This window comes from Macaca thibetana, chromosome 5 (assembly GCF_024542745.1).
Source record: "Macaca thibetana thibetana isolate TM-01 chromosome 5, ASM2454274v1, whole genome shotgun sequence".
Taxonomy (NCBI): domain Eukaryota; kingdom Metazoa; phylum Chordata; class Mammalia; order Primates; family Cercopithecidae; genus Macaca; species Macaca thibetana.
Genome location: NC_065582.1, coordinates 54,300,624 through 54,317,154, shown reverse-complemented (window position 1 = coordinate 54,317,154; position 16,531 = coordinate 54,300,624). Strand labels below are relative to the sequence as shown.

Here is a 16,531-nt window from a genome sequence, read left to right as displayed (position 1 = left end):
AGCTGTGTGGAAAGGATCACTTGTCAAGAACTTTCTCCTGCATAAGATTAACACAACCAATGCGGAGAGATATGGCAGAATAGGAGAGAGTTGGGGGACTAAATACGTCTAACTCTCTCTTTTCCCATTCTCTGTATCCCCTGTCAACATCTCTTTTTCTTAAAATCTCATCATAAAATTGAAAGTAATCAATCCATTGAAGTGGCCAATAAAAGTCCACTTCTCAGTCATAGAATAGGATGCAGAAAGTAGAGAATAACATTCATAACATAAAGTGTCACTTTCAGTCTTTATATTTTGTCTGTCAAAAAACATTCATACTATAGTTAACAGTAATCTTTAGGACATTTCCAAATTGTTAGAAGAGACTAATTCAAATGTTCCTAGCATACAGTAAATATAAATATTTAAGGCCACGAATATCTCAATTATCCTGCTTTGATCTTTACACACTAATCAATGTATCAAAATATTACATGTATCATGAAAATAGGAACATCTATTACACATTCATTAAAATAAAATATTCCTCTTCTTTGAGTGTACATTTTTGTCCCCCAAACAGAAGATACGTAACTTTTCATTAGTTACCATATCCAATGGGGTGTTGGCAATTAGGTCACATTTTTTGACTAAAATATAAATATTATTCACCATTGGTGTCCTTCATGTAAAATAGTAAATAAAAAGGAGTAGCCATAAATAAATAACATAAAACATAGCTACTGTAGCTGAATATAAGGCTTTAATTGTTATTCTTAGCTTCTTTTTCTACCATACACTCTATATTTTCTTTACCCTCTGCCATTACCTAGGAAGCGCCTGATTCTCTGACTAAATGACCAAAATTGATGTAACATCCGAATCCTTGTTAGCATTGTCTTTATAGGGTTTCATTACTTTTCAATTGACAAAGAATACTGGGAAAGAGACTATAAGAAGAGAGTAGCTCGTTTTCTGCTCAGAGATTCAGGCAAACCAGCTACCCAGTGTGTTGAGCCTCATACCATGATAGGTGGCATGGGGAACCTGTAATGGTCAAAGAGCTGTCTGTGATTCCAAAAGGATGGTTTAATTGCCACATTCCATGGTGGAAGCATTTCTTTGTACACAATAGAACCTTCAAACCTGTGGAAACTTGTGGCTTGTTTGATATAGCTATAAGAAGGACCATAGCTATCTTAAATCCCTTGGTTTGTGGATCTGTATTTCTGGCTATGAAACATATAGCATCCTTTATTGGTTACTGATTATGTTATAAACTAAATTATTTAGGAAAGTACTCCAATCTTAGGAAGTTGTCTGCCAGCTGGCATTGAAATTGAGCATCCTGTGGGTCATAACACAATTCTGTGAAACCAGCTGCTTTTGAATTATGGAGCACATGGTAAAATGATTCTATGGGTGTGACCCCTTGTCTGTATATCCTTGGTCAAGCAGTCTGTCCCTTAATCAGAGATGATGTTTAAACGGGAAATCAGAGCAATAGATAAGACCATATGACAAAAGCCCTGTGAGGACGGCTTGAAATATCTTTGCTAGAAGAGTCTTTCCCCCAAGGGGGAAAAGGTCATTGCTTATTTCACGACAGAAAGTATCTTATATTACAATGATAGCTATTTATTTTGAACAGACTCACAGGTAAGTGGTCACATATTGGGCTAGGAAAGGTGTACTATTTGCCGCTATTGCCACAGTGCAGGCCTCTGCTTCAAAAAGCCCCAGCTCCACTTGAGTTTTTCCTTGCAAATTGGCTTCGGTCTGAAAAATGAGTGTGAGTTGATTTAGGCTTCTGCCAACCAGACTTGATTAAGTATTACCTAACCAGAATATCCATGTGTTATATTTCTAGTGACCTCTTGTTCAATTGGTCATTGACATTACTAATGCCCAGGGCCAAATACCCATAAAATCACAGCTGGGATCAATCACAGTTAAATTAATTATTTTGCTATAGCAATATAATTGGAGGAGTCAAGAGATGTCTCTATAAGGAGAGGATATTATAAGGTGTGAGCCAATAATTAAATGGCATACAAGAGCCCTCAAGGAAGTAGTGGTCTATTCCAGATTAGGCACTAGTAGGAAAGGAAGAGATTTGATGTGTGTGTGTGTGTGATATGTGTGTATAAATGTATGTATGTATGTTTACACACATTATCTATCTATCTATCTATCTATCTATCTATCTATCTATCTATCTGTTATCATATATATCTCCAGTGAGACAATTATTTGGGGTTTGTTATTGGAGAATGGTGCCCTTGTATTTGACTATTTTCAGATATAATTTAACAATGATTATAGAGTGTTCTTGTTTTGGTCTTGTTCCATCCTTGTTCCATCAAGTCAGTGAAGCGTCTTCTTACGATGTTTATATTTTGTGAAACCGCTCATGTCCAGGAGGAAAGACTCCATGCTAGCTGTTTTTCTTCTGTTATCAACTGGATCCTATAAGGGGCATTTTTCTTCCTCTCTCAGCCACTTTTTTTTTTTTTTTTTTTTTTTTTTTTTTTGATAACAGCATTTGATATCAGGCTGCATTTAAGACGCAGGATTTTAATTTGTTGAGGTCAGATTCACATGGTTTTTAAGATTCTGTTGATAAGAAAGTTGTTGTCTATATTTGGACAAGAGTGTGTCCTTCCTATTCTTTTTGTAGCATGTTGAGTTATTGAATTATCTAATGTGACAATGGCTTCACTGTTATGGAACTAGACAACAAATCCTAATTATTAACATGTGTTCTAACATCTAGCTAGGTTATTTTTTAGACTCAATTGTTCTTTTATTTTAGATAAGTCACATATTTATGTAAGTGCACTAGGAATTTTATATAGCACAAATACTTTTTTTTTTTTTTTTTTTTTTTTTGAGACAGAGTTTCCCCCTGTTGTCCAGGCTGGAGTGCAGTGACGCCACCTCTGCTTACTGCAACCTCCGCCTCCTGGGTTCAAAAGATTCTCTCGCCTCAGCCTCCTGAGTAGCTGGGATTACAGGCACCCGCCACAACACGTGGCTAATTTTTGTATTTTTAGTAGAAACAGCGTTTCAGTGTGTTGACCAGGCAGGTCTCGAATTCCTGACCTTGAGATCCACCTGCCTCGGCATCCTGAAGTGCTGGGATTACAGACATGAGCAGCCACTGCGCCCAGAAAAATTCTTTGTTAATGAAGATGAATCAAGGGATAGCTGGTGGTTTATGAAACCAGTTAATCAGTATAAAGTAATTTTGAGAATCTCTAAAACATAAATACCATAATTGATTTCTTTTCCTAGGTTCAGAAATCAAATTTGAAAAAAAACGTTTTCCAATTTTGTTATTGTATCATTGAAAATGTGGCTCACACATTACGTATGACGAGGGAGTCGGTTATTCTTCCTGGGAGCTCTCCTGAATAGGTAGGCATTCTTGCCTTACTTTTGAGTATCTTTTTAAGAAAAATATATGACAGTAGTTTTAGATATATGAAAGCCTCTAACAATTGCCTGAAATATTATACACAGCACAGATGAGTATGCAATAAGCCAGGCAAGCCTGGCTTCAACATGAGATGTTGTACCCTACTAGGTCCAGAAAGAATTGGGAGCGTAAGTATTGTTTATTACTAGGAAAGCAAGCCACCTATTAGTATCTGAATGTAGGCAAATTTTTTGAGTAAAAATAAATAATAACTACAGGTTAAAAGTTATCTTAAGAGGATAAACTGGCTATGGTAAAAATGGTAACTGCAGTGAGCTATTTTCTGTTGACAACTCTTGTATTACTTTAGTGAAAGTATTTTCTTGACTAGGAGTAGAGGGTAAAGCCAATTTTTACAAGATTAAAGGTTGACATTACTAACGACAGGACAATTTATATATCAGAGGGAACCTGTGGAAGCAAATACAATATGCCTTTTAAGTGGTGAAAGAGATAGCTATTAAATTTATGTCATTAGAATTAAATGGCATATGAAAAATTTGCCCATCAGTTAGATTTAGATTAGAAACTATAATTTGAGGAAAACATGAGAGTTTTGCCTTTCCTTAGGTGACAGCAGATGGTATGAGGTGAAGAACAATATGGTGAAGATACTCAAAAACAACTGAGAGAGACAAGTGGTCACAGAGGTAACAAAATATCATGAGAATGATAATAAGTAGTAAACCAAAAGGAAATAAATAAATTGACATGACAGAAAATTAATCTTGTTTTATCGTTTTGGGTGGCAGCTGTCTGCTTTGTCCCATCAACTGCTTGACCTGAGAATGTTGAGTTATGTTTGATTTGAGAATGTTAAGTCATCTCTCATCTTCTGAGTTTTGTTTACTTCTAGAGGCTTTCTACAAATTTTCAACCTATAATATAGACCAGAAGAAATGATGATTTTTAAAAATGGTAATACATAAGCCTAAGGATTAATATGTTGCAATTTTTCAGTTATACTAGTTGTTAACAGTTACAAGGCCAAACCCATAGAAGCTTAAGAAAGGTTTCTTTCTCAATACCTCTTTCAAGAAATGAGCCTCCATGTTTCAGGACACTCAGAGACTTCTTAGGTGGATAATTTGGAAGGCATGGTATTTCCTGTTGGTACTGAGACTGAGTGTCTCTTTCAGGATTTAGTCACATCATCTTACAATTGGAAAATAACATGAATCAGAATTGAAATTTCAAATGCATGGTTTGCTTTCTTCGTATTTGATATATGAATAGCTTTTGGTTGATGGAAGAAATGAACCAGCAATTCTAAACAACGCCTGTGATAAAATATACCTCCCAGAAAAAGAAAACACCAAAAATACATTTTTTTTTTTTTTTTTGCTTTAAATTCTAAACAATTGATCCTGTTTTGCAGAAAGTATACGCAGTCTTTCTTTGCTTTCTGCAAGAGAGTTGATTCCAGGACCTCCTGTGGAAAGCAAAATCAGTAGATGTTCAAGTTCCTGATAAAAAAATGACATATTATGTTCATATAACCTATGCACATCCTCCCATATACTTTAAATAATATCTGGCTTACTTATAATATCTAATACAATGTAAACGCTATGTAAATAGTTATGCTGTATTTTTTTTCTCTTTAAATTGTGTTTTTATTTTTTACTCTGTGTGTGTGTGTGTGTGTGTGTGTTTTAATTTTTGATCCACTGTTGGTTGAATCTATAGATGTGGAATTCATGGATACGATGGGTCAACTGTATGTATATGTCTATACACAAATATGTGTGTTTTCATTCACATATTGTATATTTAGAACACATATAATAAATATGAAGGGTTCAAATCAGTTAATTTTAGTACTTATCCATTAATCAGATATGGAAGTTAGTTTAAAGAATTACAGCCTATGTGGTACTACATGTTTCTGTTTTATGTAATACATTCAAAATTATCAATGGTATATCACATTCACTCTTTTGTGGAGTTCAGTCTTTTGACGTGTTTCTTTATGTGTGGCTTTTTTTTTTTTTATTTTTGGAGAGAATTATTATTTTCAGCCTCATGTCATCAATGAAAAATGCTACAGAATATAAGGTATCAGTGAAAATATTTTTGCCAGAAAAGATGTAGTGCTCAGTGTAAAGCTGTGTTCACAATAATACATTTTGAAAACCTCAACTTTTAAAGTACTATGAATCTATTTTAAAATGCAGAAAACAAGGAGGAACTCCAATTTTGATATCTTATACATCTGATACATGAGGTTTTGTTTGTTTGTTTCTGAGGTTTTTTTTCTGGTATAAAACTTTAGTTGAGGTTAATCAGGTTCCGAAAATATTTGTAAGAAGTCAGATACAACCTTGAATATGCACAGTGTAATACAACATTTAATAAGTTTTCTGAAAATTGATGCACAGAAATTTTCAAGAATACCATTAGCTATACAACAATAGCATTAAGTAAAAAAGAATTTAATTGGATAATAAAATCAAATGGAGCTACATTTTCAGAAGACATATGAATGTCAGTATTTGAATGCTTCTATTACTTTTTTCAATTCCTAGATACTTGTTCTAAAGCAATTAATCAAATTAATGTCACAGATCACTTTGATTCAGTTATATTATTTTATTTTTGCATAATAAGAAAATTTTGGAAGTCAATTATACATTTGTGATAATTTTTCTGGTTAAGATAGAAAATTTTTAAATGTGAAGACATTGGAAAACTGGTAGACTTCGCCCCCAACAAACAAAAACATGGAGACTATTATAATTTCCGGAATGTGTTGTCAAGTGGAGTACCTAGAAAACACTGCCAAAAACTCGTTTCAGTGTTTAAGGCTTGTTCTATTTGTATACTTGTTGCTTCGTGTGAAATAAACTTGTGTGAAGTAATATTTATAAGACTATGACATTTTTCAATCATTATGAAGTAATATTTATAAAACTATGATATTTTTCAATCAACAATGAGAAAATATAAATTTACTGCTTTGGCTGTACTGTATATTGATCAAACATGTACAAATAACATTACTTTTGACAATATTATTAACAAATTTACAGTAGTTAAAATACGAAAACATAAAGTATAATATTATTTTATTGCTGCAACAGACCAGTAGATAAGTACACATTTTTAATCTTTTCCAAAGAATAAAATACTTATTAACTCTGTCCTTTTACTGTAATGTTTACTTTCATATTTGTCTGTTTACAACTTTCCTGGCATCATTATATATGTAAATTTATGCATAATATAATCATTGTCTGTTTTTTTTCCTGTACGTTATTGTTATTATTGTTAAGTATAACTAATAATCATTTTGTTTTGGAGGTAAGTTTTTAAAAAACCATTTAGGAGCAAATATGCTACATATGTCACTGTTTTTAAGCGTTCTTTCACAAAAGGCCTTTCATTTTTACTTTCCTGGAGTAGAGTTTCAAGAATAGAAAACTTGATAAGATTATATGAAAAAGGATGTGACCTCAGAAAAGTTTGGCGCTTGGTATCTACAATGCTTAGCCAGTTTAAAATATCTGCAAAGCTGTTTTTTTGGTAATTAATTCAGGAAATTTTGAGATAGATTATAATCTCTTTGAATTACGTACCTTCTTGAAATATACCATATTCTAAATAATGCATTTTTTCCCCCATGGCAGAATTTCAATTTCTCTTTGAATATTTTTGCTATTTCTTAGGTAAAGTGTTTAACAGAAAGAGTCAGTTAGAGAACGTTGTTGTTTTGTAAACAGCAATATGTCATTTATGTCTTGTATTAGGTAAGAATCATAAGAGAATGTTAAATTCTTCGGTGTTGGTTGGTGATGTATTAGAATACAAGGAAGTTTCAGTAAACCCTAGGGGTATGACAGTCCAGAGATATTGCTTATTCTCCCGTGTGAAGACAAATATTAATTGTGTGGATCTAAGTGAAAACTAAGGAAGGAAGAACAAGTCTACCAGTCAACCAAAAATGGGTGACCCCAGGAATTACTGAAGACAGAATGGTATTTGAGCTAGTACCCATAAAAAGTAAAGGATCACAAACTTGTTTATAACTCATAAACCCATGAAACTTTTTTAGCAGTCGCCGACATGACGGTTAAAGACCTAATGAGTTGAATTACAAGTCACTTTTGCATGAAATATTCCACAATAGGCTTCAGTCTTTTTTTGGTTTTGGGTGCAGTTGATATACTAGTGATCCATGGATGAAGGAGTCCCCATGAATTTGTAGAAAAGGTATGTGTGAAGAGCTTTTGACTTCATCATCAAACTTTTATACTTTTCTCCTATTAATTTTTTTTTTTTTTGGAGTTGTATTACAAAGAAGGAACATATATTTGCTAGTAAGAGGCCCAAGAGTTCCATTACAGATTTTTTGTTTTTGGTTTTGGTTTTGGTTTTTTTGAGATGGAGTCTCTCTCTGTCGCCCAGGCTGGAGTGCAGTGGCACCATCTCGGCTCACTGCAAGCTCCGCCTCCTGGGTTCACGCCATTCTCCTGCCTCAGCCTCCCGAGTAGCTGGGACTACAGGCGCCCACCACCATGCCTGGCTAATTTTTTGTATTTTTAGTAGAAACAGGGTTTCACCATGTTAGCCAGGATGGTCTTGATCTCCTGACTTCGTGATCTGCCTGCCTCGGCCTCCCAAAGTGCTGGGATTACAGGCGTGAGCCACCACACCCGCTCCAGTTACAGATTTTTTTTAAGGGAAGAATTTGAGAGGCAATTTAAATCTAAATCTTTTTAGATTTACTCTTTGAAGGAATCTTATGACTCATAGTATGTGACACAAAGAATGGTAGGATTATAGTCCTAATTTATGTTCAGTTGTGAGTCTTTAATCTTAGTTGTTTTAAGAAAATCATTGGACATGGAGCTCACAGTCCTGCTTGAAATGCATTCATGTCCTCTTAGGAAAAGGCTTCTATTGCTTTTTAAGGATGTGACAATCAATTTTCCGTGGCTATTTTATTCACGATATTAGCAAGTATTTCTGTAGAAATAATTTTGTTGTTTATGTTGTTGCTTCCCCTTAAGGGAGGGGCATATCCATTAAGCCACTTTATTCATAAGGCTATACTTTCATTTTAAACTATTTTTTTAAACATATTTTCTTTCTAATGTCTCTTAATATTGTGCAGCCAAATGCTAAAATTCATGCATTGAAACAATCTGCCAGCGTATCTTTTGTTTATGTACTAGAATTGCAATTTCTGGTTTGAAGCCATTGATACAGTATTAGAAAAGGCCATGAAGACATCTGAATTACAGGCTATCCCCTAAAGATTGTCTCAGGGTGATTATTAATGCTAGGGATTTTCCCTTTTGTCACTTACAAGAATGAATTAATGTTCAATTTAATTTTAGCAGGAAAAACATGCAGTTTTTAAAACTTGTTCTCTCTAATATGCTCTGAGATATACGAATTCAGTAAAGTTTACTTCATTTTATTCAAATGATACACACATACCCCCGCAAAGTTCACGTGTTAGAAAAGTGATCCCCAATGCAGCAATGTGAGAGGTGGGGACTAATGACACAAAGCAAAATGGTACTTGCACTATAAAGCAACTAAAAATAGAGGATTTAGTATTTTTAAACCTTGAGCACCATAAAGCACTCAGACAATTTTAGTAATAAATGCTTATATACCTTTCAAATTATCTATAAAAGAGACTAAAAATAGATTTAAAATGTAGAGGCATGTAACATGCATACACTTCCCTTCTCCAGAGGATAATTATGTTAATAAGTTCCTCCATTAGCAATTTTACAGGCAATATTTTCTGGTTGTGATACGATTATACTAGAAGTCAATATTCTTTTAACAGTCAGAAAACATGTTTCTGTGAAAAATTTGAAATGTTTTCTTAACCATTTTAGCAAAGAGCAGAAACAAATTATAAATTATGCCACTGTAATTAGAAAACATAAAAGACAAAACCAGTGCGAAAATTTTAAATTATCTACAAAGTAATGAAATAAAGAATATTTCATTGGAAAATATTGATAGAAAAGATAGCGTTACGACTCTTTCTAGAGAAAAAAAAAACAAATAAGAATGTCTTCAATAATTTTAATAAACAGAACAATCATTAGTAAGGGACAACAACCACACATTAAGAATTTTTTGGTAAAATTTAAATTATGAATTTGGAAATAGCAATAAGAAATGTCATTCAGTCAGCAAATGTTTCTCGAATGCCTATTACATGCCAGGCATTTTTCCAGGCCTTGAGAAACAGTTTTGAATCAGAGAAAAATTTTGAATTCTTGTTTACGTTCTAGTGGAGAGAAGCAAGCAATTATGGAAAGTAAATATAAAAGATAATGCAGGAATGTAGACTTGAAATTAAAAAAGAAAAAGATGGTCAGTGAATATCTCAAGTATATCACCAGAAGTAAAACAAACTGAGATAAAACTGTTTGAAAAAAGCCATGCAACTATCTGGAGAAACTGCATTCCACCAATTAAAAAAAAAAAAAAAAAAAAGTGTTGAAGAATAACAAATATCAAGGTAATTCATTAAAAAGAATTTTTAAATGCTCATGTCCTTTCATTAAAAGTTTAAAATTTGAAAACCATGAGAAGATAAAATACATCACAATTAGGAAAAAGAAAAACTATATAATCTCTCATAATGAAAATACTAAAATAATTGTAAGAGTCACATGATATTAACAGTATGTGCATACCTGTGACATTGAATTCAAAATAGATGCATGATTTCCTACAACAGTATAAATAACCTACAGTGATACAATCAAAATAGAATATAAATGGAACAATAAACAGAAGATATTGTAAAGTTAGTTTTCCCAGTATTTTAAAAAGGCAGGAAGATGAGACATTTAATACTTGCTTTTCTCAATTTGAAAGTAAAAACTTATATAAAACAAGTATTTTAAAGAAGTTATTTAAAAATTGATTTGGTTTCACCTCAATAAAAATTCAGTATTTTATGAAACTGAGTAAATATAAACACCATGAAACTGACGTGGGAAAAATTAAACAGATCAGTCAGGCAAATAAAGACACTAGAAAGATGAGATGATACTATCAATTTTATGTTTTTGGTTGGCGAGTAGCAAAATGTAAAATGTACATCATCCTTTGTACCTCTAGGAATTTATTTCACTTATATCTTTCTCCAGTGGCATAAATACAAAATGTTGATTGCAGCATCCAAAAATAGATAAAGGTACAAGCATTTGCTACAAAGACTTACGTGAAAAGTTCATCTAAATGAAGGTCTATGAAAAATATACAACTTAAATATAGAAATATTTATAAAACGTATTCTTAGTGAGTACAGATTACTCATAAAAGTTATGGATATTAAATAGAAAAAAATTATATGTATGCATAAATTACTATTAAAGTGCATTAAAATTCTGAAAGATTACACAAAATTTAGACATATCAGTGCAGGTGGAGGGTAAAAAACTTTCAAGTTCAATTTTTAAATTTTTCTACAAAGTTTTTAAAAATTGTTAAATGAGAATTAATTACACAATTGAAAAAGATAACTAAAAATAAAAATGTTACAGGTTAATGCAAATAACTTAAAGGACAAAAATGTTTTAGACAAGCTTGCTCAATTCAATCTAGTAAGAAAAATCTTCTCATGCAAATTCTGTATTTTAAACATCATTTTGATAAAGGAAATTGATGTATATAAAAGATAGTGGCATGAATCTTCCAACTTAAGTTAAATTTGAAAAGAAAATTCATTACTGTCTAAATGAGCAACATGATAAATTAAATGCTGGGCATGGCTCAGGAATAACTGCTTAGCATATGCTACCATTGCATAATAAAAGTCATTTGTGCAGTAACACATGAAAGTGTTTCTAAGCCATTAGGATAATATCTGAGTTTCATAGTTTATTGAAATATTTGGTTCTTATTTGTCTTTTGAATTCACAAATGATTTTATTTTTATTTGATGTGAAAATATTATTATTAATGCAACAGTGGATTTTTAAAGGATATTTTAATGCCTAGGCAAAAATGAGCATGTTAAAATTGATCATTATCAGATGAAACATCACACTTCACTAGCAGCAGTTTATTTTTTTCAACTGGTTTTGTTCCTGTGGCCATCAATATACAAAATGAGATCAAAACACAAATAAGCATCATAAAACACCACTGGAAAATGGAAAGATAAGATTTTTATAACGTATCACTAGTACTCATATGTTAAGGCAAATTTCCAGACTCCCAATGTATTTTAAATAATTTTGCAAAACAAATCTATGGTTCTTACTAAATAATTATGTAATTTAAAACAAAACATAGTGGGCATGATAATAAATGTATCACTTTTCATTCCAAATTGAACTTTATATTACATAATAATATAAACATTTTCATTTAAATCACATTCAAATTTAGCAAAAATTTTATCATTTGTTATTGTTTAATAGCAAATGTGTTTAATAACAAATGATAAAGATTCAGGACTATTTGCTGTAACAACAAAAGAAATTATAAACAAGATAATCATGGAACATACAAATTTTATTTTTCTTTCTTTCTCCTATGACATGGACAAAAATAAGAACTCTATAATGGTAAGGATGTATTCATGGCCTACCCAGTCTCCTAACTTGGAGGTCTACCTTTTCTAAAGTATTGCCCAGGTCCACTTGGTCAGTGATATCTTCAGTCAAAGGGAAGGAGATGTATTGAGGAAGAGAAATGTATACTCTTTCTCATTTAAGGCACAAGGAGATTTTTTTCCTCACATTTCCATTTACAGAATGTGTTCACAGAAATTAACCAGAATACAGCTGAACAGTTACACTAGAGGCTGGTAAATGTACTCTCTTGCTGGGCTTTCAGGTAATCAGCTACTTTTTAGGATTTTTATTATGGAAAATGATAGAAGGGATATTAGGCATAACTCATAGACTTTCAAAGTTTATTTGTAAAATAATGTTTTACATCATGCAAGAAAAATATGATACTGTAGGGATTATAATAAATGTGTTAAATTGACAGCAGTTTAAGACAATAAAATTAGAATAGCTGTCAAAGTAGATTTAAGTAATGTGGATAAAATATACATAAAAACTAACTCCTTTTTACATCTTTCTATCTAGTTTTGCTTTGGTCTTTCATTTCTCAACTTTTCAATCTAAAACCTTTTGAAACTGTTCTGCTGAGATGAATAGGCAGACTACACTATTACAGGATTGTTAGCTTACAAGAAAAAAAAAAAAAAAAACCTAGACTTTTAATTATTAATCCTATTATTCTCAAAAAAGATCTTACTTCTATAGATGAGTACTTCAATTTAGAAAATAACTTTTCTGGCCAGGTGCGGTGGCTCAAGCCTTTAATTTCAGCACTTTGGGAGGCCGAGGCAGGCGGATCACGAGGTCAGGAGATGGAGACCATCATGACTAACATGGTGAAACCGCGTCTCTACTAAAAAAATACAAAAAAATTAGCCGGGCATGGTGGCGGGCGCCTGTAGTCCCAGCTACTGGGGAGGGTGAGGCAGGAGAATGGCGTTAACCCGGGAGGCGGAGCTTGCAGTGAGCCACTGCACTCCAGCCTGGGTGACAGAGCGAGACTCCGTCTCAAAAACAAAGAAAAACAAAACAAAACAAAAAACAAACTTTTATTTCCATGTTATTTGTTGTGAAAAAGTTTTGTATAGCTATTCTATTCATTAATTTCTATGTCTAATATTCATATCAATGTCCAGAGTAGTGACTTTAAAAAAATATTTTTAAGTCTACAAACAACAAGAATCATCTTCCAGTAAACATTACCTTCTATCTTCTCTTAGTATTCTATTATTCTTCAGTTCCAGGAAAATTAAGTGCATTGATTATTATCCAAAACATTAGTTGAGATAAGCAGAGAAATGTCAATTTTATTGCTATTGGGTTAAAGTTTCCATAAAATATAGATTTATGTTAAATTGAATAATACTTTTTTTCTAAGATTTCTATTTTTTATTGATTTACATTTAAATATTCCTTAAATTATAGACAAAGGTATGTTAAAACCATCAACCATAATATTGAATTTGTCTATTTCTCTTTCCAGTATATTTTTGTTTCCTGTGATTTGAATCTTTGCTCTCAGTTGCATACACACAGGATTGTCACATCTTCTCAGTGAATTGCCCCTTTTATTATTATTATATGCCTCTCTTTGCAACTATTAATATTCTCTATCATTATTATTTGAGTGTGCCATATTTGCAAATTTCCTGCTCACTAAAATTTATTTTTAACACCAAAATCAATACTCAGAGATTTTCTCAGTCATTTGCAGACACGTGCAGAGCCACAAAACAACTGAGTTGACCAACCCCCAAGTGCCCAGCTGAAATTAAACAAGATGGCACTGCCTTCTTATTTCATCTCTCATGTAGAGTTCACCATAAAATGGAGTTGGGAGGAGCAGGGCAGTGTAAGGGAAGAAGTTCTGGATCTGGGGTCAGTTAGAGGCAGTGTGAATTCCAACTCAGGCAGACATTAGTGGGGTGGTCTCAGGCAAGTAATTTAACATTTCTGAATCTGTTGTTCTTTTTTTTTTTCTTTTTTTATAACACTAAGAAAATAAAATCCACCTTTTTTATTTTATTTTTTTTTTTTTTAGGATTTAAGTTTATAATCTGTATGAAATGTGTGTGTGTATGTATACTTACTCTTTGGAATCATGGTTCAATATTCACTAATTCAGTGCTTGTGTGACTTTGTAGAACATAAATACTACAAGTAATGTGATTAATTGCATTTCTTTTTATAATGTGTACTTATTATGATATTAATATTGCTATTCCAGCTTTTGTTTGAATAGTATACTTTTTATCCTTTTTAAAATACATATCTTATATTAAAAGTAGTTTTCTGGTTGACAACTTATAGTTGATCTCCTTCTCTTCCTCTTCCTCCTCTACTACCTCATCTGCCTCCAATTCCTCCTCCGTCCTATTAAGTTCATCTTTGCAATCTTTGCCATTTAACTGTGCTTCAACCTTTTATATTAAATGCAATTGGTGGTATGGTTGACTTTAAGTCTACCATTCTGATGTTTGCTTTCTCCTTGACAACTTCTATTCATTTCTATTTTCTTTCCTATCTTCATACCTCCTTTAGGTTTGTATTTAATATCGTGTATTATTTACTCTTGGCTAATTAGCTATATGTCAATTTTCTTCATTTTTCTTTAATTTTCCTTTACAGGTCAATCTAAGGTTTATAATATTTATCTTATTACAAATGTACCTTCCAACAATATTGCAGACTTGTTTACATAGCATTAACCCCTTATTCAAGTATTTTTCAGTTTGTCTCTGTCATCCTTTGTACTCTTGTATTAATAATTTTACTTCTGAGTATGTTTTAAATGTAAAATATGTTGTTATTTTTGTTTTAAATAATCAATTATTTATTTATTGAGACCAGGTCTCACTGTGTTGCCCAGGCTGGAGTGCAGTGGTACAATCATAACTCACTGTAACCTCAAACTTCTGGGCTCAAATGATCCTCCTGTCTCAGCCTCCTGAGTAGCTAGGACTAAAGAGTTATGCCACTATGCTCAGCTATGTTTTCTTTTATTATTTATTTATTTATTTATTTATTTATTGTAGAGATGGTATCTAATTGTGTGGGCCAGGCTTGTCTTGAACACTTGAACATCTTGCCCCAACCTCCCGGCATGCTGAGATTACAGGAGTGAGCCACCATGCCTGGCTCAATTATGTTTTAAGGGAAACTTGAAAAGCGGAAGAGACCATATTTACTAATTCTGTTATTCTTCACTTCTATATGAAGTGCTTAATTTCCACCTAGGGTCATTTCATTTTGAAAAAAAATTGCTAAGTATTAATTTTATTGTAAGTTATTTGGTAATGAATCTATAAGTGTTTGTTTTAAAATGGTATTTATTTCTCTTCATTTTCTAAAAAAAAAAAAAAAATTTCTGGCTGTATAATTTTAAATTGAAGAGGTGTACACCTCTTCCTCAGCACCATAAAGACATTATTTTTTTTTTGGTCCTTTGCCTTATGTTCTTTCCAAAAAGAATTATTTGGTCATATTCATCTTTCATTTCTAGTATAAAATGTGCTTTTTTTCCTTTTAACTTCTTTTTAGATTTTTCTCTTTTCCATGTATTTATAGTAATTTGATTAGGATCCAACTTGATTTTTATTCCAGAGATACAGAACAATTCATGAATTTATGTCATTCTTGTGTAGGGGCTATGCTAATCTTCTCTGTATCTTTCCAAATTTAATATATGTGCTGCTGAAGCAAGCACTTGATTTAATTTTCTTTTTATACTACCTGAAATTTGGTGCCCATTCTATTTTTCAGATTTAATTTCTCATTTTTAATTTGTATGTGTACATAGTAGGTGTATATATTTATGGGGTACATGTGATGGTAAAACATACAGGTATATAACATGCAACACCCCAAGCATTTATTATTTCTTCATTACAAGAACATTTCATTTCTGCTATTTTAGTTATTTAAAAACATATTATAAATTATTTTTGACTGTGGTCAACCTGTTGTGCTATCAAGTACTAGATCTTACTCATTCTGTCTATGTTTTTGTACCCATCAACAATCCACACTTTTTCCCTCCCTCTCCACTAACCTTTGCACTCTTTGATCGATTTGACTCAATTTGATTGATTTGACTTCATTGATTGACTTGCATATATTAGATCATTCTTTCATTCTCGGGATGAATTCCACTTGGTCATGATGAATGATCATTTTAATATGTTGTTGAATTCAATTTGCTCGTATTTTGTTTAGGAATTTTGCGTCAATGTTAACCAGATACTGGCCTGTAGTTTTGTTTTGTTCTTGTTATGTCTTTGTTTGATTTTTGACATCAGTAATACTGTCCTCCTAAAATGAGTTTTGAAGTGTTCCCTAATCTTATATATCTTGCAATAGTTTGAGTAGGATTGGTATTAGTTCTTCCTTAAATGTTTGATAAAATTCAGCAGTGAAAACATCAGATCATGTTAACGGCAGCAAATCTATATCCATACAGATCTGCAGCAACCTCAATTATTTCCTCCTCAGAAGAAAGACTCAGAAG

General features: G+C 32.2%; 1 non-coding gene across 1 annotated transcript; it reads right to left on the bottom strand.

The window, feature by feature from the left end:
* Nucleotides 1–15,625: 15,625 nt before the first annotated feature.
* Nucleotides 15,626–15,730, bottom strand: LOC126955779 (U6 spliceosomal RNA). The gene has a single exon (XR_007726078.1). It is a non-coding gene; the product is annotated as a U6 spliceosomal RNA (small nuclear RNA).
* Between the last annotated feature and the right edge of the window lie 801 nt (nucleotides 15,731–16,531).